General features: G+C 41.6%; 1 pseudogene; it reads right to left on the bottom strand.

Annotated features, from left to right (window-relative positions):
- Positions 1-1,256: 1,256 nt before the first annotated feature.
- Positions 1,257-16,094, bottom strand: LOC106580230 (uncharacterized; annotated as a pseudogene).
- Positions 16,095-20,001: the final 3,907 nt, after the last annotated feature.

The following is a 20,001-nucleotide window of genomic DNA, read 5'->3' as shown; positions in this document are numbered from 1 at the left end:
AACTAGCTGAAATGAGCCACCTATTGTGCGACTTCCCACATGGCAGCTTCTTGTCATTGTTGCTAGCTATCTGACTGTTCACATTACTTTTAAAAGGGAATATTCAGTTGTACAACTGAATGCATTCAACTGAAATGTGTCTTCCGCATTTAACCCAACCCTTCTGAATCAGAGAGGTGCGGGGGGCTGCCTTAATGGACATCCAAATCTTCAGCTCCCAGAGAACAGTGGGTTAACTGCCTTGCTCAAGGGCAGAATGACATGTTTTTATATTGTCAGCTCAGGGATTCAATCCAGCAACCTTTCGGTTACTGGCCAAATGCTCCTACCCGCCAGGCTACCTGCTGCCCCAAAACTATGAACAGAGAGAGACTGTTGAAGAATGCAACAAAGAGCTGCTGTTTTTATGAGTGAGTTCATGTTTAATGCATTTTTATTCAGCACTGTTAACACTGTTTTCATTCAACACTTATACAAACCATAAAACGTGCTTCTCCCTACTTCTGCTCACGCTACAACCAACCAGCAATGCAGCTGCAATGAATGAGTAGCCAAATGTAGCCTGTCAATAGGCCTGCATTTGTATTATTACCGGCTCGTCGTGTCTATTTTAATATTAAAGAATATTTCACTTTCTCTGACCGTAGGAACAACAACATGAATTTGTGCATGAGGCAGAAATAATGCAGTGCAACTGGAGTTTTGCCATCAGGTTGAAGACGGTGTCCCATCTCTCTGGTCAGACTCACCATTGGAAGGGAGAGAGAACCCTTCCAATGCTGCTCTCTCCTTCCTTCCGCTGAGACTGATCATCAGAAAAATCAAGTAATACAAAAAAGCTAATTATTTTAATTAAATTGTTATGCTCAGCTGTGCCTCTCAAGTAATACAACAACTGATATCATAGCTGTTATCATAGCTCAAGTTTTGAAATATAATATGGTCTGCGAAGAACAATATTGGCAGGCCAAGTATAGCCAATATGATTTGATAATGTATTAGGCCTACTGCACAAACCTCAAACCTACAGAACTGTTTTTATTAGGTTCATGTTGCATAGGCTAAGATTTTTTAAGTCATTTTGAAAAAATTGAGCGGGAGATCTTGGCTTGGATTTTGACTCCGAAAAGGTTGGTGACCACTACTCTAATTCATATACACTGTGATATACCATCTATAGTATATCATGCTATTACCACATTCATCCTATTCTATTAGAATTGTATCTGATAGAATCCAACTGAGACAAAGAGTCTTTAGTTCTCCAATGCAACACAGTCACTGGTATTCAATGTCGCTTGCAAATGGGTGAATCTGCACAGAGGAGAGATGAATTAATTAACAGAGAAAGACAGAGAAAGTCTCATGAATAATGAAAATTAGCAATACAACCTAAAAAGGATGTTGTAAGTAGCAGAGCACGAACGTAAGAGACATACCTCAAGTACACACGCACACGCACACACATGCATGCACCCCCACATCTACACACATCCAGCAGATAGTATACCTGGAAGTATTCAGTTATCATTCTTATTATAGTCTCAGTCAGTGCTTAGAGGCCCTCGGTCACTCTGTAGTATTTTTACTTTTCTGTTCTCCACTGTCACTTCTCACACATGCACCTTTTCTCCCGCTTCTCTTCTCACCTCTCCCCCACCCACGCACCTCACATCTTTCCTCTCCACACCTGTCCTCCCCCTACTCCAAGCTTCCCTCATCTATTCTCCTCTCACTTCTCCTCCCCTTTCCCCTCCTCTTCCCTCTCCTAAATAATTCATTGGGGATGCACACATGAGTGGCCATTGCAGGGATTCAGTTGGGGAATCTGGGGAACAAATGAACCATGATGGCAGGAATTAAAGCTTCCCCTTGGCCCATCCAGAGAGCCTGAGGAAACCTCCGTCAGTGTCCTTTCCCTGGCATTAAATGTTAGCAGTCCTGGTTTGGGAAGCTTAAATGCTAAATATGCCCTGAGTGTAAGATATGGGTGACTAGAGACCAGTGGTGACATTTGATCTGTTCGCACTGTATGTGCTCACATTAGGGGTGTACAGACATTGGGGCGATTTAACAAAAACAACAAATCTTCAGTCATTTGTTTTGTCTTTAAAAATCGTATTGGTGTCTCATACTGAAAGAAACACAGTATTTTTCTAAAATGGGGAGGATTTGAAGAAATTCACTCAAACATGGACTGGAAATCAATTCTAAGACAGGTTGTTAAGTGAGTGGTTTCGTTTCAAGTTGTTGTTTGTATGGGAAGCTCAGTTTGTGTATGTGAACATATTAGTGGCAGCCGTTCGAATCCAGGTATTTGTTAGTTTTTTTGGCATGTTTTTGTTTTCCAATGTTACCCTAACCCTTACCTTAACCACTCGCTAGCATGCGTAAACGTAACATTGCCTTAATATGTCCAAATACACGTCTATGTGAAAATAGATACATATGTATGTGCAAATGTACAATTAACAAATTGTGTCAAACAGCATTGTTTACTCATGTGGGGCTCTACTTCCGGTTGCCGTTAAGGCGGCGCTAGCGTCAAACGCACGTTAGTTTTTCCATTTCCATTTCATGTAAAAACTGGTACATTAGCATTTTCCAGCCCTAACGCCAGGTTCGGCAATTTACCTGTCTTATATCAGCTCAGATGGGAAATATTTGAGATGTGTCCTTAAAAATATGATCGAAAGTGATAATTTCAGGCAGCGCTGATAGGGATATTTAAGACCAACCAAAAGCTGATTTTTAGCAGTAACGCAGTTCGTTAAGCCATGAATTTTTACAGCGGAAACGCAACCTATCCAGACACGACGCACAGTGCCCATATGCGCATGGAACAAGAGTAGCCTAATGTGCTTTTGGTGCCTGTATACTTCATATTTACAGTAGAAACCTAAAAAAAAAAAGAATGTTTTTTTCCCCATTTCGTTTAATTTGTTTAAAAACCAAGCACAGCCTCCCCTCCTCTCAATTAAGACTTTTTTTTGTCTGCCCAACGCAATCGCGAAGTAGTTTTAAGACTGTCAATCTTAATCACCAAAGCTTTATTAAAATATGAAGTTTGAGAGGAGTAAAACAATGACTTGACATTCCCTTTTTATCTCTGCATTGTAGGCAGGCCCACATTATTTCATCCATACAGATCCAGTTTTGTGTTCTACCCTTCACGATGTAGAACCCAAGCCCACCGTTAAGCCTACTGTAATGAAGGATGGTTCAACAACAATATGTGTCATTTTTATCCTGCCGGTTTTATGATATCATTACATGTTACATGGATTTGTTGTTGGATTGCTTGTTTTTCGTTTAATTTTATTACAATCAAACTTATTAGAATGATTCACCTTCCTGGTTTTATAGTGACAACATCCGTGGCGCACTTGCAATGCAAGATGTGTGAATGCGATCTGATCTGTAATATGGTTCTGATTATGTTAAAAAAGAAAAACAGGTCTATTTGGGAGTGGTATAACGGTAAGTGGACATTCTCCCTTTCTATTTATATTCTATCTTTGCCCAGCTACTGTGAAAAGTGTGGATGAGCATAAAACCCTCTATAGTCTGCGTTGTTTTAATATTATATGACCACGGGGAGAAATGATGGTGCCTGTAAGTGTGACATAGCCTATTTAAAACAAGTTGTAGTTTCGTTTGGTTTAGAATTGGATTATAATGATTTGTTATCTTTTTAGGCCTTATCAATAATTATTTCAATCTTGCTTACTGACAATGTTTGGCATGTCCATGCTTAGCCATAATGCAATTTACAGTAGGCCTAGTCCCTATATCAGTGTGAATGCTATTAAAGCCATGCAATTATTCAGAACAATGTGGACTGTAAATGGGTTCAAGTTAATGTATTTAGCAAAGATAGGTCTACATTTTGTTATTTTGTTTCTGTAAGCCATTTAACAAACTATAACGGACTAACATTGGAATGGAGTTGATTCCAAAGACAATGCATAAAAGTCTGTGAATACACTACTTGAGGCAACCACATATTTCGCCATGGAGTTCATTCTGATTGACCAGAGGGGCTAAGCTTTGACACACCCACAATTTGTTTGTTCATCAAAACCCAGCACTTTCCCACCAACACCAGCAAGTACGCTGATAATTGTGATGGTGACAATAGTGAAAATATTTCTGACACCCCCTGGAACCTATAGCGCTACAGCTGGCGATTCTATTTACCATTGCGTTTGGTTTGTTAAAATGGAGCCTGTGGTCTGTTTTGGGAATCTGAGTATTATGAATTGAATTAATTCTATGAACACACAGATACACACACGACCACAGATACACATGTAACCGATGTGAAATGGCTAGTTAGTTAGCGGTGGTGCGCGCTAATAGCGTTTCAATCGGTGACGTCACTCGCTCTGAGACTTGAAGTAGGGTTGCCCCTTGCGTTGCAAGGGCCGCGGCTTTTGTGGCGCGATGGGTAACGATGCTTCGTGGGGTGTCAGTTGTTGATGTGTGCAAGGGTCCCTGGTTCGAGCCCAGGTTGGGGCGAAGAGAGGGACGGAACCTACACTGTTACACACACATGACACAGATACACACGCATCGACGAAGCCATTACCCCATGCCGTGCCCCTCCCCCCCACACACACACACACACACACACACTGGCACCCAGATACCGAGGTGTGAGTTTATTTGACAAAGTGTTTCCGTCTCTACGTATCTGTCTTTCACGTGTCCGTCAAAGCGCAGACAAGCGGGCATATGTCACTGTTTAGTCACCATGGCGATGACAAGTTGACTGATGACTCAAAGTGACACATGGAAGCAAAACAGAACTGGGCCTGCTAGCTGGGCTGCTCTCACTGAGGGCAACAGCATCACATTGGAAGACACAACAGAAACAACGCTGCAGGACACACAAACACACACACAGTCTCACACACTATAACACCCACACACACAATCAGCATAGACGACGCAAAATACAAAAACTACTCCTTAACAGACACAGCACAAACAACCCACTGGGCACAGACGTCAGTTCAACTTCTAGTTCTGATTTACATTTGGTTTAGTTGTCAACTAACGTGAATTCAATGTGAAAACAACAAAAGATTTCACCCTGTTATTGAATTTAGGTTAAAAGTTGTGTGAAAAATAAAACGAAATTCCCTTGATGACCTTTTGCATATCCAATCAGTTTTCCACGTTGATTCAACATCATCACATTGAATTTTTTGGTTGAAATGATGTGGAAACAACGTTGATTCAATCAGTTTTTTTCCCATTGGGAAAGCTTGGGGAGTCGTAAGACACGGGCACAAACAATGCTGTAGGACATACACTACATGACTTAGAATGTCTAGAATGTCATTGTATGCTGTAGCGTTAAAATTTCCCTTCACTGGAACTAAGGGCCCAAACCACGAAAAACAGCCCCAGACCATTATTCCTCCTCCACGAAACTTTACAGTTGGCACTATGCATTGGGGTAGGTAGCGTTCTCCTGGCATCTGCCAAACTCTAGATTTGTCCATCGGACTGCCATATGGTTAAGCATGATTCATCACTCCAGAGAACGCGTTTCCACCGCTCCAGAGTGCAATGGCGGTGTGCTTACACCACTCCAGACGACACTTGGCATTGCGCATAGTGATCTTAGGCTTGTGTGCGCCTGCTCAGCCATTGAAACCCATTTCAAGAAGCTCCCGACAAACAGTTCTTGTGCTACCTTTGCTTCCAGAGAAAGTTTGGAACTCGGTAGTGAGTGTTGCAACCGACGACAGACGATCTACTGCCAATGTTTGTCTATGGAGATTGCACAGCGGTGTGCTCGATTTTATGCACCTGTCAGCAACGGGTATGGTTGAAATAGCTGAATCCACTATTTATTTTGAAGGGGTGTCCACATTCTTTTCTATATAAAGTGTACTACATCCTCAAAAACAATACAAACATCCCAACTAGAAACACATTGCTGTGCGTGAGGTTAATAACCAACACACACACACACACACACACACACACACACACTGATCCTGCAGAAATTGGATTGTGTGTTAGAAGATAACTACAGTTTTCTTCCCTATTTAGCGTAAGCTAATTAGCATTGTCATTAAAGGTTCTTGATAAAAAGTTCCTCTGTACTTTATGTCCACTTGTAAATAAGAGCCATATACCTCAGACAACTACCTTAGCTTATTCATACAACCTTATACTGTACATGCAAACATTCACACACTCACACAGATGCACGCATGCACAAGACACAGCAAAATATTGTACTTCAGAAACATTTCTACTTTAGTAAACGTCTGGAGCTATACTTGTAACTTCCTGTACCACTTCATTTAATATGCTGTTGTCTGTGACTTCTTTTCTCTGACTAGTTCAGTTCTCTTAGTGCCTGAACCTCTTTGAACTCCCTTTCTGTTTGAAAAGGTGTTTGAAATGGATGCTCAGCTGACTGAAAATCTCATTATGGGGAATTAGGACAACAGAGGGGTATTTTGATTACTCTGCAACATTGTATTATCCGTCAAATGTATCAATTGTGACCGACAGATGTAGTAGCCTATTAAATATCATTATAGAATATGCATCAAATGCATCCTCCGATTGCAACGTCTGTCTACCCCCACACATATTATCTCAAGAAAATATTTAGTTTTTTATATCCTCAAACACGAAGTTAGGCATAACTCATTTCAAAATAGGCCATGGCATCGTCACTGTCCATCGTGAATGATCATACTTCATATTTACCAGTGTAATGTCCAAACTGCATCTGAATGCCAATCATTTGATGTCAATCAGTTTCAGGGGAATATGCATTTAGATCTTCTTGAATGACTGTTTCGTGAGCAAATTATGCAGATGGTGTTAACAAACTAAACACAGTGCCTTCATAAAGTATTTACACCCTTTGACTTTTTCCGCATTTTGTTGTGTTACAGCCTGAATTTAAAATTGATTAAATTTACAATGCTTGTGACTGGCCTAAACACAAAAAAAATAGAAATGTGCAATTATTGTACAATCCAGGTGTGCAAACTCTTAGAGACTTATCCCAGAAAGACTCACAGCTGTAATCGCTGCCAAAGATGTTTCTAACATGTATTGACTCAGGGGATTAAATACTTATCTAATCAAGATATATTAGTGTTCTATTTTTCATACTCTTTTTGCAAATGTTAGAATTTTTCTTACACTTTTACATTACAGAGTAATTTGTGTAGATCGTAACACAACAAAACGTGGGAAAAGTCAAGCTGATGGGAATACTTTCTGAAGGCACTGAAGGCCTTACTGTATATTTTGTTTCAATCAAAGCACATTCTGCCTAGTGGTGCTGTAGAGTTCTGGCCAAATTAGCATTTTCTTTCACTATTCAGCTAACCTTCCAAAAATCTCAAAAGTAAAAAGGTGGTGTTTTTGGTGTAACAGTAACGTTATACTATGCTATTATATTTGGTTATGTTATGTAGAATACTAATGAATCATTATGTGATCTTCCAAGACATTGATTGATTCAGCGTTGATGTAACTTTACTAAATGAACACCATTGTGAGAAGCTCCGCTGCACTGAACGAGCAATTTGAAATATTTGGCCAAGGAAACATTTCTGGTTGGTCTCAGAGAATGTAAAATAGTTAGGAAGGGAGTGTTTTTAAATGGGATTGAGTAGCAGCAAATACTGTATGTTGAATGAGAAACTAATGACCATGGAGAGCCTCAGAAGTTTGATCAAATTCATTGGACTTGATTTGGAAAGGCACACACCTGTATATATAAGGTCCCACATTTGACAATGAATGTCAATGCAAAAATCAAGCCATGAGGTCGAAAGAATTATCTGCAGAGCTCCGAGACAGGATTGTATTGAGGCACAGATCAGGGGAAGGGGACCAAAACATTTCTGCAGCATTGAAGGTCCCCAGGAACTCAGTAGCCTCCATCATACTTAAATTGAAGAAGTTGGGAACCACCAAGACTCTTCCTAAAGCTGGCCACCCAGCCAAACTGAGCAATCAGGGCAGAAGGGCTTTGGTCAGGGAGGTGACCAAGTACCCGACGGTCACTTTGATAGAGCTCCAGAGTTCCTCTGTGGAGAACCTTCCAGAAGGTTATTACAGATCCCAAAGGGAAGACACAAAATATGAACGTCAGATTTAAAGTCACACACCTCTCACTGGCTGGCTGGATGGTGAATGTCCCTTTAATCTATGTTCTTCAGTGAAGTGAGGTGAATAAGCGCAGAAGCTTCGATGTGTACGAGTGAGTTGACTTCCAGTGATAAGACCTCTATGTTGTGCAGGCCAAAGAAAGTGTTCTTTGTAAACTGAGAGATCTTGTTTCAACTTAAATCTAAGAACCTCAATTTACCAAGTCCCTTAAATATAAAGTCAGAAATATTAGTAATGTCATTGGATCCTAGACCCAGATGTTCCATATTTTCAAGCAACAGAACTGCTCTGAGGAGGTATTTGTGGTGTGAAATCTACTCAAGGAAAATCTCTTCAGCCATGTGATTGGACCCTTTTGAGTGTCACAAAGCTCACTGAGCTCAGAGTTAACTTCCGTACAATGTGACTGACAAATGGGTGAGATTCTTAAAGAAATGGATCATACTCAAATTGTCTATAACAATATCACTATTACAGATGCTGAGGCTGAGCACCTCACCCCCCTGACAATTTCTCATAGCAGACTGAGTAGTTCCCAGTTTTATAGTTACTTATATCAACTTGTATGATTGATAGTTTGAATACGGTCTCGTAAACAGATTCAAAATATATATATTTCTGAACACAAAATGACGCAGTCTGCTGATACCAGACTGCAGAAGTTGTGTCTGTAGCTCATCATCGTCAGGCAAAGAAAGACATTATGTGTTTTCAAAGCATTTGAAAGCTCCTTTTTCTAAACAGTGTACTTTAGGGAAGTAAAGAAATCTTGAAGACGATAGAAATAAGGATGCTCAAGAACAGCTCTGTTTGTGTCAGAACAGTTTTGTTGTCTCAAAATGACTGTCCTATCTGAATTAAAGTCCAGGGTCGTCAATGACTTTGACATGTTGACTATGGTACATAGCAAATCAGAGCGCTCCTGTGTACAGGTGTTGACTGTGAGTTTCTTCAGAAGAGGGATCCCTCCAAATGCATCCAGTGCCGTCACAGAAGCCTGTAGTTCTCAATGGACAATTCCTCAAGATGAATCAGGTCACTGAATGTGGTAGATAGAAGTGGGGAATTGTAACACTGTGACACACAGAAAAGATAGTCTCTGTACATGGGACAGCCCTTTGAAGATTCCAGGCAGAATCGTGGGCAGACAGCCTCATATGCGAATGGTCTCGGGGGTGGAAAATCAAGAGAGCGCTCCAGACTGCCTCACAGATCCACTCCTGATCTCGAGACAGAGAGCCTGGTAGTTTGATGAAACAATGGAAAGGCTGAGTTTGAGATTGCGTACATCCCAGCAAACGGCAGTTATGTTGCTGTGAGGGCAGGAACTGCTGTGAATGGACAACCGGTAGTGGATTGTCTTGTCATAGAGTACGCATATATTACTCAACCAACCCCAGGTGCCGATGATCCAAACTACCAATAGTCCAAATTGAACAGAGACCAGCCTCCTTTTTTCTTGTGAAGTAGACACGGGTCTGCTGGAATGATGTGTTGGTCGTTATGTAGTTTGTAATTATCTCATCCAGTGTAGGTGATTAACAAATTGATGATTGATAATCAGAATGCTCCTCTATCCAATTGGATGAGGCGTTGGTGGGATTGCATGTCCAATGGAATGAAGACATGGAGTTCTTCCACTGCTGTGTCTGCTAACTGAGTTGTAGCTGTGTTCATCTCCTCTTGATCTTTTTACAATATATGGCTTTTGTGTCTCTGCAATCTCTTCTTGGTCAATTTTTTTATTAACTCTTAGATACTTTGAGAAAAGCTGTAGGTTAAAGATGAGATTATTCTTAACATATCTTTCTCACTTTCTTGTAGCTTCTACATAATAGGTAGTGGTTAGACTTTTTCTTAAATAAAGGGCAAGTCCACCACTTTTCAACACCATTTTCATTATCTCCAGCACAATACCGGTGTCTCCATATGGGAAATGGTGCATTTCTACTTTTTGTAGAAAATAATATTTTGTTAAAAAGTTCAACACGACTCAGATTTTTTTTTAACAGCATAGACCAGCATAGGCTGGTGACTATCCTTCGTTGTGTTTTCACTGGTGACCTGCCTTCGTTGTGACCAGCCTCCATTGGATTAGTTTAGAAAAATGTATGCTATTTACAGTCGGAAGTGTACATACACTTAGGTTGGAGTCATTAAAACTCGTTTTTCAACCACTCCACAAATTTCTTGTTAACAAACTATCGTTTTGGCAAGTCGGTTAGGACATCTGCTTTGTGCATGACACAAGTAATTTTTCCAACAATTGTTTACAGACAGATTATTTCATTTATAATTCACTGTATCACAATTCCAGTGGGTAAGAAGTTTACATACACTAAGTTGACTGTGCCTTTAAACAGCTTGGAAAATTTCAGGAAATTATGTCATGGCTTTAGAAGCTTCTGAAAGGCTAATTGACATCATTCGAGTCAATTGGAGGTGTACCTGTGGATGTATTCCAAGGCCTACCTTCAAACTCAGTGCCTCTTTGCTTGACATCATGGGAAAATCAAAAGAAATCAGCCAAGACCTCAGAAAAAAAATTGTAGACCTCCACAAGTCTGGTTCATCCTTGGGAGCCATTTCTAAATGCCTGAAGGTACCACGTTCATCTGTACAAACAATAGTACGCAAGTATAAACACCATGGGACCACGCAGCCATCATACCGCTCAGGAAGGAGACAGATTCTGTCTCCTAGAGATGAACGTACTTTGGTGTGAAAAGTGCAAATCAATCCCAGAACAACAGCAAAGGACCTTGTGAAGATGCTGGAGGAAACAGGTACAAAAGTATCTATATCCATAGTAAAATGAGTCCTATATCGACATAACCTGAAAGGCCGCTCAGCAAGGAAGAAGCCACTGCTCCAAAACCGCCATAAAAAGCCAGACTATGGTTTGCAACTGCACATTGGGACAAAGATCATTCTTTTTGGAGTAATGTCCTCTGGTCTGATGAACCAAAAATGGAACTATGTGGCCATAATGACCATCGTTATGTTTGGAGGGAAAAGGGGGAGGCAAGCCAAAGAACACCATCCCAACCGTGAAGCGCGGCGTTGGCAGCATCATGTTGTGGGGGTACTTTGCTGCAGGAGGGACTGGTGCACTTCACAAAATAGATGGCATCATGATGGAGGAAAATTATGTGGATATATTGAAGCAACATCTCAAGACATCAGTCAGGAAGTTAAAGCTTGGTCGCAAATGGGTCTTCCAAATGGACAATGACCTCAAGCATACTTCCAAAGTTGTGGCAAAATGGCTTAAGGATAACAAAGTCAAGGCATTGGAGTGGACATCACAAAGCCCTGACCTCAACCCTATAGAACATTTGTGGGCAGAACTGAAAAAGCATGTGTGAGCAAGAAGGCCTACAAACCTGACTCAGTTACACCAGCTCTGTCAGGAGGAATGGGCCAAAATTCACCCAACGTATTGTGGGAAGCTTGTGGAAGGCTACCTGAAACGTTTGACCCGAGTTAATCAATTTAAAGGCAATGCTACCAAATACTAATTAAGTGTATGTAAACTTCTGACCCACTGGGAATGTGATGAAAGAAATAAAAGCTGAAATAAATCATTCTCTCTACTATTATTCTGATATTAACATTTTGAATATAATGTTCAATAATTAGTACACTTTAAAATGTAGGTGGAGGCAATGTACCGGTGGGGCTCGTAAGCGCATTTGGGGGCATGATACAATATATGTGTATTTGTGACAACTGTCAGTGGAAGTGTTGTACCAGTTTAAGTGGTTGATGGTTATGCTGTCCATCAAGGTTGAGCACCTCTTTTAACACAGTTAGTTCTGCAATCTTTGTAAGCGCATGTGACATTAATGAGCTGCGCTGTTACAGTGACTTAATGGAAGTTAATTGCCCGGAAGTTGCTGTGAATTTTGTGTTACCTAATTGGCAACCAGTAAGTTATTGTACAATTCACAGTAACTTAAAAGACAGTAACTGTTAGTAACTAGTGATGGGGCTTTCTGAAGCGTTCAGCGCTTTTACCAAATTAACCAAAATGGTTAATTACTCTGAGCTTCATCTGTTCACAATGCACATTAGGGAAATATGCTGGTCAGCAATAAATAGCAGCGTGTGATTATCAGAGACATTTATTTTTCTCCACTGCTTTCATCAAAACTCTGTGGTGCAGTGGTAAGCCATTGGCTTTAGTAGCATATCATCAGTTTGCATCATGCTTCCCTTTTTTGCCTTCAAGTTTACTATTTTTCAAAAACTCTGAATCTATGGCATTATTTAGGATGCTTAAGACAGAAGCTAATACTATACTAAATACAAAAAAACTATTTGAACAACAGTGCAGAAAGTGTGGTTTCACATAAAACAATTTTGAAAGTAGTGTGCCTTCAACGGGATTTGACCTCATACTCTCACGTCCTTGAATGTTCCATAGTGCTCTACTCTACCTGATAATCTACTGGTCAATTTAAACTTTTTTGTCCAAAATCCTAACTATATTTGTAAATACGGTGTCCAGTAGAGATTGTTGTTTGAAAGCAGCTTGGAATTGAAGAAAGCACAGGAACCACAGCAAAATCAGTAGGATCTCACATTTTACAACACACGGTTTGAAAAAGTGCATGATAAAACGAAGCTTCGGACATCATTGATGACGTACTTCTGATCAAGTGATACACACATTGGCACACTGCTTTGAAGTTAGCTGCTTAGCGATTTCGACGCATGCCTCAGATCTCCGGTGTCAAACGTAACATCACCACTGCACCACAGAGTTTTGATGAAAGCAGTGGAGATGAAAGCAGCTAGCTGCCAGTAACTTACTGCCCGCTTAAAACATAACTGGCAACCAGATGTCAGTAGGTTATTGTAAAATGCACAGTAACTTACTTGCAACTAGCTGCCAGAAGCTTACTGTACAGTCACTGAACTTTTCTAAATATAAAACAGCTTATAACATTAGTTGACAACTACTAAGCATTCTTTATGGTGAGCACTGGCCTCAACCTCTTGGTTGGCAGCAAGCTGACCTTCCTGCCACACAATCAAGTCAGTGAGCCACAGTAAGTTCCTATGAATACTACAATAACTATTTGCAGCAAGCTGACAGTGTTACTGAAAATTAAACATAAACTTACCAGTGACCAACTGCCATTAAGTTACTTGCGCAGTCACCAGTGCAGCTCTTGATTGGCACAAGCTCTTACAAATATTGTAGAACAGGGAGTTTGACAAATTAGGTACTCAATGATAAAAACACTTTAACTGGTACAACACTTCCACTAACGGTTTGCACAAATACAACATATTTTAGACCATGTCCCCAAATATGCTAATGATCCCCCCCAGCACATTGCCCCATCTACATTTCAAAGTGCAGTGAAAGTAAGGTAAACAACAACAAGTCATTTTTCAACATTAAGACGTTAATTCAACTGCAATAATACTGTATTGTTTACTGCAACTCAGTAGCTGGTAACTTACTTACCAAATTACAAATAATTTTAACAAAATAAGCATATCTGAAGTATCCTGTATAACTGTAAAACCTGTCATTGGTTCTACCTGGAACCAGAGTGTTCTTCATGAGACAGTTCTAAATGGAACAAAATAATGTTCCATTACAGGGACTAATTAAAGGGTTCTACGTGTCACCCAAAAGGGTTCCCCCATAGGGACAAATGACAGGGTTCTACGAAAAACCCGAAAGGGATCTCCTACAGCAGAGATCATCAACCAGATTCAGCCGCGGGGCTATTCTTTCTTGAGCGGATGGTCGGGGGGCCGGAACATAATTACAAATGATTGGGAGACTGCAAATTGACCGCAAGATGCCCGAACAGAAGGCCTCCCGAGTGGTGCAGCGGTCTAAGGCATAGCATTGCAGTGCTAGAGGCATCACTACAGATGCTAGTTCGATCCCGGGCTGTGTTGCAGCTGGCTGCGACCAGAAGACCCATGAGATGGTGCACAATTGGCTCAGCGTCGTCCAGGTCAGGGGAGGGTTTGGCCGGCTGGGATGTCCTTGTCGCATTGCACTCTAGTGTCTTCTTGTGGTGGCTGGGCGCATGCACGATGACTTCAGGTCGCCAGCTGTACAGTGCTTCCTCCAACACATTGTTAAGCGAGCAGTGCGGCTCGGCGGGTTGTGTTTCGGAGGATACATGCCTCTCCCGAGTCCGTACAGGAGTTGCAGCGATGGGACAAGACTGTAACTACCAATTGGGGGGTAAAACTTGGGGGGGGGCAAATAAAACCATCCATGGCCTGTTGGGGAACGCAGGAACAAAACGAAAACAAAACTCACCAGCAAAAACACAGTGAAGGCTAGTTACCAGAGAAAACACAACAATGGCTGGTCACCTGAGAAAACCCAACTAAGGCTGGTCACTCAGCAGAACCAGTTAGACCATGCTGATCAGACCAGCTAGGCCATGCTGGTCAGACCAGCTTGACCAGCATCCAACCACACTGACCAGCATAGACTAGCATGGACCAGCATAGACCAGCTAGAAATGTATGCTGGTCTATGCCGTTTTTTCCAGCGGGCTATGACATCATCAAAAGTTAAAAGATTTTAAAAACAGTGACTTTCAAACACCATGAGATTCTTGGTGACCCTCCCTCCCTCTGGCTAAAAACCTGCTGTAGGTGTTAAATCCTACCCTTTACTTTGAATTCTACCCTATGATGTCGCAGAGAATAATTCATTCCGATTTTTTTAACCACAGATCATAGAAACACACTGTTTTCACATATGTAGACACTGGTATGGTGCTGGAGATAATATGAGGTTGAAAAGTGGCGGAACTGCCCTGTAGCATGCCTCCGGGTCATTTATTTGATCAAATCAACAACTGGTGCAACATAAACATAACATAAAATCCCTGTGATGTGTATAAATACAGAAAGGAGTACTCTGTTCCCTCCATGAGAGTGCAGTCTGCTTAGACTCTCTAGCCCCTATGAGCCTGAGGTGTCTGTAGAATCCTGGTGATGCCCCCATGTGCCCTGAGGCTGATTCTTCCCTGTATCCTGTGACCTTCGATCCCCCAGTGGTCTTTGGGATGACCTCACCTTGGCCGGGGTGTCGCCCTGTCTGCCACTGTGTCAGAGATGTTTCTCTGGCCCGTCCCTGTGGCTTACTGTCAGAGCACCTCCTACTCTACTCTCTGGTTGGATGAGGAAATATGTGCATGTGGACAGGTTTGTGTGTGTGTGTGTGTGTGTGTGTGTGTGTGTGTGTGTGTGTGTGTGTGTGTGTGTGTGTGTGTGTGTGTGTGTGTGTGTGTGTTGTGTACTGTGTGTTTGGGTGTGTGTGTGTGTACAGTGTGTTTGGGTGTGTGTGTACAGTGTGTTTGGGTGTGTGTGTGTACAGTGTGTTTGGGTGTGTGTGTGTACTGTGTGTTTGGGTGTGTGTGTGTACAGTGTGTTTGTGTGTGTGTGTGTGTGTGTGTGTGTACTGTGTGTTTGGGTGTGTGTGTTTGGGTGTGTGTGTGTGTACTGTGTGTTAGGGTGTGTGTGTGTTTGGGTGTGTGTGCACAGTGTGTGTACAGTGTGTGTTTGGGTGTGTTTGGGTGTGTGTGTACAGTGTGTTTGGGTGGGTGTGTACAGTGTGTGTGCACAGTGTGTGTGCACAGTGTGTGTGTATGTACTGTGTGTTTGGGTGTGTGTGTGTACAGCGCGTTTGGGTGTGTGTGTGTGTTTGGGTGTGTGTGCACAGTGTGTGTTTGGGTGTGTGTGTGTACAGTGTGTGTGTACAGTGTGTGTGAGTGTATGTTTGGATATGTGTGTACAGTGTGTGTGTTTGGGTGTTTGTGTACAGTGTGTGAGTGCGCATCCACACACTGATGAAGCAGCACAGCTCACCCCTCCTGGCTCTTTCCTTACACTCCGCCCTCTCCGTGGCCGCCCCGGGCGCTGCTGTCACTTTCCATCATGCCGTGCTCCAATAGTGGGAGCGCTGTGTTGCTGAGGAAGCCATCTCTGTTTGTACGCTTCAGCCTTTACTCTTCTCTTTACTCTATCCCTACTGTACATGTTTGTCTTTACTATTTTCTACAGATGAAAACAGGCATATAGTTCTGACAAAAACAAAACATTTTCTAAAAAGTGGATGTAACTGCACCATCAGGAGCATAATTCAGGAAATTCATTACATGGGTTATTGTTAGATGATTGCTAATGAACTTGGCAACTTGAAAACGTTTTCATGCCCAGATATGTAACACTGTCTCTATCTCTTTCCCCCATTCATCTTTCTGCACTGAGGGCTAGTTTGTGTGAAAACAACAATGTACAGCCATTTACATGTTAACCCCCTTATAGTCAATATGATAAGAGCACTGCAAAGCAAAAAAGCAAATTGATACATTTACTTCTCACTCCCATGGGAAAACCCCAGCTGTTTCCAATCAATTATGGTAAATTTGCTATCCATCTATCCATGCAGCCATGCATCCGTCTGTCTGCCCATGCGCCCTTCCATTCATCCCTTTATCCATACTTCCATCCATCCATTCAACCATATACACTATGTGATCCTGTGTGTAGCTGGGAACCCGTCCTCCTGTGCTCTCTCCTGTCTCCTGTCTCCTGTCTCCTTGCCCTGGCAGTCAGAGTAGTGTAGACCATCTATATTTTATACAGCATTTTGCAAACAACAGATGAATAAAATATGCTGTAAAAATGGGCATAACCCCTGCATCAGAATATCACCATGGCCTATTTTCAATTTTTTTGAATGGTGAGGTTTACGTGTGTGAGTGTGAGAGAGAGAGAGAGAGAGAGAGAGAGAGAGAGAGAGAGAGAGAGAGAGAGAGAGAGAGAGAGAGAGAGAGAGAGAGAGAGAGAGAGAGAGAGAGAGAGAGAGAGTGAGTATGTGTGTTTTCGGTGTCACTGGGCCGGTGTTGTGTCTCTGTTTGTGTGTGTATGTGTTTGTGTGTGCTTGTGTATGTGCGTGAGAGAGAGACAGACACTGATATGCTCCACTGCCAGCTATCTCTGCTGTGCTCTACCATTATTATTTCCATAAAGAGGTAGTTATATAATTTGTCCATCCATTAAGGGAAAATAATATGCCACCATAACAAAAGAGAGACATGTAATTACCAGCGTGAATAGCACTTCCTATTTTCCTACTGAGAGAGAGGGAAGGAAAGAATGGGAAAGACAGAAAGAGAGAGGCTGATTGAGAAAGAGCATGTGGGAGAGAGATAGAGAGATGGATGAGGGAGAGGATAAGTGAAAAGGAGGAAGAGAAGAGCAAGAGGAGTAAGAGATGCTGTGTAGAGAGAGAACCCCTCTACCTTTGTGTGAACCTTTGTGTGTGTGTGTGTGTGTGTACATTTGTGTCACTGCATTTCCAGCCAAATACAAGTCAGGATTCGACGTCCATCGATGTCTGAGGATGACGGGGAAATTGACCACTAGGGGTAACAGTGAGCGCTACCTTCAAGTAGGTTTTGGTTTTGACAGGGCGTGGTGGATGGCTGTGAGCATCTGTCTCTGGTGTCAAAGGTTGCATGTTCGAATCCAGCGATAGAAAGTTGTTTTTTATATTTTTTCTTTTAAGCCTATCCCAAACCTTAACCCCTACCTTAACCATTCGGAGTTAATGACTAACCTTTTAAAAAAATTTAGTTAGTGCCTAAACTTAACCTTAAACCCTTCGAAAAAAACGTCTAAATTTGACATTCGAGAAACATGGATGAACGTCTAATTCTGACATAAATGTGTGTGTGTGTGTGTGTGTGTGTGTGTGTGTGTGTGTGTGTGTGTGTGTGTGTGTGTGTGTGTGTGTGTGTGTGTGTGTGTGTGTGTGTGTGTGCACCTTCAGGTTTATTTCTGTATGTTTTTCATGTTGGTGTATGACCAAGGTATAGGAAGCATGGCTGTCCATCATTGACAGAGGGAGATAAGAGAGAACGTCAGAAAAATAAATGTAAGGCCATGTTCATTAGGACACACCGTAGCAAAACAGTGTTCAATGGAAAATCAAAATGAATGGTTGTTATTGGACAAGTTCAGATCGTACTGCTTTGGATCGCTTTCTTCCATTTCCTGCCTAGTGGACAAAGCTCATGTGGAGGAGAGAATGAGACAGACACATCCTGCATATCCTGCATGCAGACTGCATGCGCTGTGTTCGACCACCATTACATTTCGTTATTGTTGTGTTCACTCTCTCTGGGCCTATTGTCTCCCTCCAAACCCCGCAACTCTTATAGATGGAAAACACAAACCATTCAACATTAAGCATCACTTTTCAATTATTAATTCTGAGTGGCATATGTTAAATATCTTGTTGAAAGCGTACATTTGATTTGTTTTGTATACATATCATCCGCGGGCACACGCCTCGAGGGGAATTCTAGGATAGTGAGGTAGTGCAGTGTTGGCTCTATTCTATTATGTATCTCTGTGTGTGTGTGTGTGTGTGTGTGTGTTTTTTGTGTTCACAAGTTTTATAGGCTTATTACACTATGCAGTACAGTATATGTGTTCCACTAAAGGTGTTGTTTATGAGCACATGCATGGAAGGGAACATGGCTCATATGTGTCAAATCGGTAGGGTAAGGTAAGCAGGGATGGGTGTGCTTGTAGGGAGATATAGGTGAGGAAAATGGTCAAAAAAAGTGATAGCAGTTCTCCCACCTACCTGTACTTGTATCCTGAAGGACTGTAAGTACACAGAAAATCGAAACAAAGTATTATCTTAAGTTTGTATCTCAATTCAAGCACCTTGGTTGTAGAGCGAGATGGCAGCCGTGTTCCTTTCTCTTCTCAAAGAGTTTCCAAAGGTACAATTGTAATATAGATCCGTTCGCATTTACACATTATATTTTTCTTCCTCTATTTGATGGTTAACTGAATAGTGTGGTTGTGTGCTGGGTGTTAGAGTGGCTTGTTAGCACTGTATAAAAACATTTATTAGCTTTAGCTGGAGCAGACTAATGGCGCCTTGCAAATGTGGAATCACAGATTTGATATAAACAATAAGCCTATGTGGAGCCTCAGTGAGGAGGAAGGAGGAGAGAGCTGGTGCCTCCTCATTCGAAAACAGATCATGATTATCATGTTGGCAGGATCCGAAAGATTAGACACATCAATAGTTGATGACTCTCTACAGAGTTGCACTCAATTCCCACATCTATAAATGACTAAATAAGGACATTTACATCACAGCGCCACAGCAAACTTTTCTCTCTTCTCCCTCCTTTTTTATTCTGGTCGGTTATGTGGGAAAAAAAGACAATGTCCATCTGAGCCTAATGAGATAACACAATCCGCTAAGTATGAGAAAAGAAAATGAACAGAGAAAGAAAGAGGGAGAAAGGCATAGAAAGATGAGGTTCTATGTACCCCCTTTTTGTTGCTTTGAGTCAGGGAGCAAGAGCGAGAAAGACGTGCTAAAGACGTGAGCACCTACAAAGAATGTCATCATTAATAGATGCGGCCCGCCGATACACATGAATAATGCAACTTTTATATTCAAGAAAATTACAAATACAACCCATTGGGAGAGAAAGGAGGGAATCATTACCCACAAACTAGAACCTTTGTAAAATGCAGCAAACTTTTAATAATTAATCCGCATAAACAAATAACACATGAATAAAGAACACTTAAAAAGCCACCCAAGCCACAGGAGTTCCGCAAACTTCCCGTGAAACTTTTAGCATCTGGAGAGAGAGGGTTAAAGGGCTGTATTCAAATTAACACAGTTTGCTAAGTTTGCTCATCATTTTTCCACTTAAGCAGTTTGCTGTTGATCAGTTTCCAAACTATTACATTTTACTCAGCCTTTCTCTCGGCCTTTGTCCTTTGCTTTTAGAGGCAAGG

Source organism: Salmo salar, chromosome ssa20 (genome assembly GCF_905237065.1).
Source record: "Salmo salar chromosome ssa20, Ssal_v3.1, whole genome shotgun sequence".
In the NCBI taxonomy this organism is placed as follows: Eukaryota; Metazoa; Chordata; class Actinopteri; order Salmoniformes; family Salmonidae; genus Salmo; species Salmo salar.
This window is presented reverse-complemented; position numbering and strand designations above follow the sequence as displayed.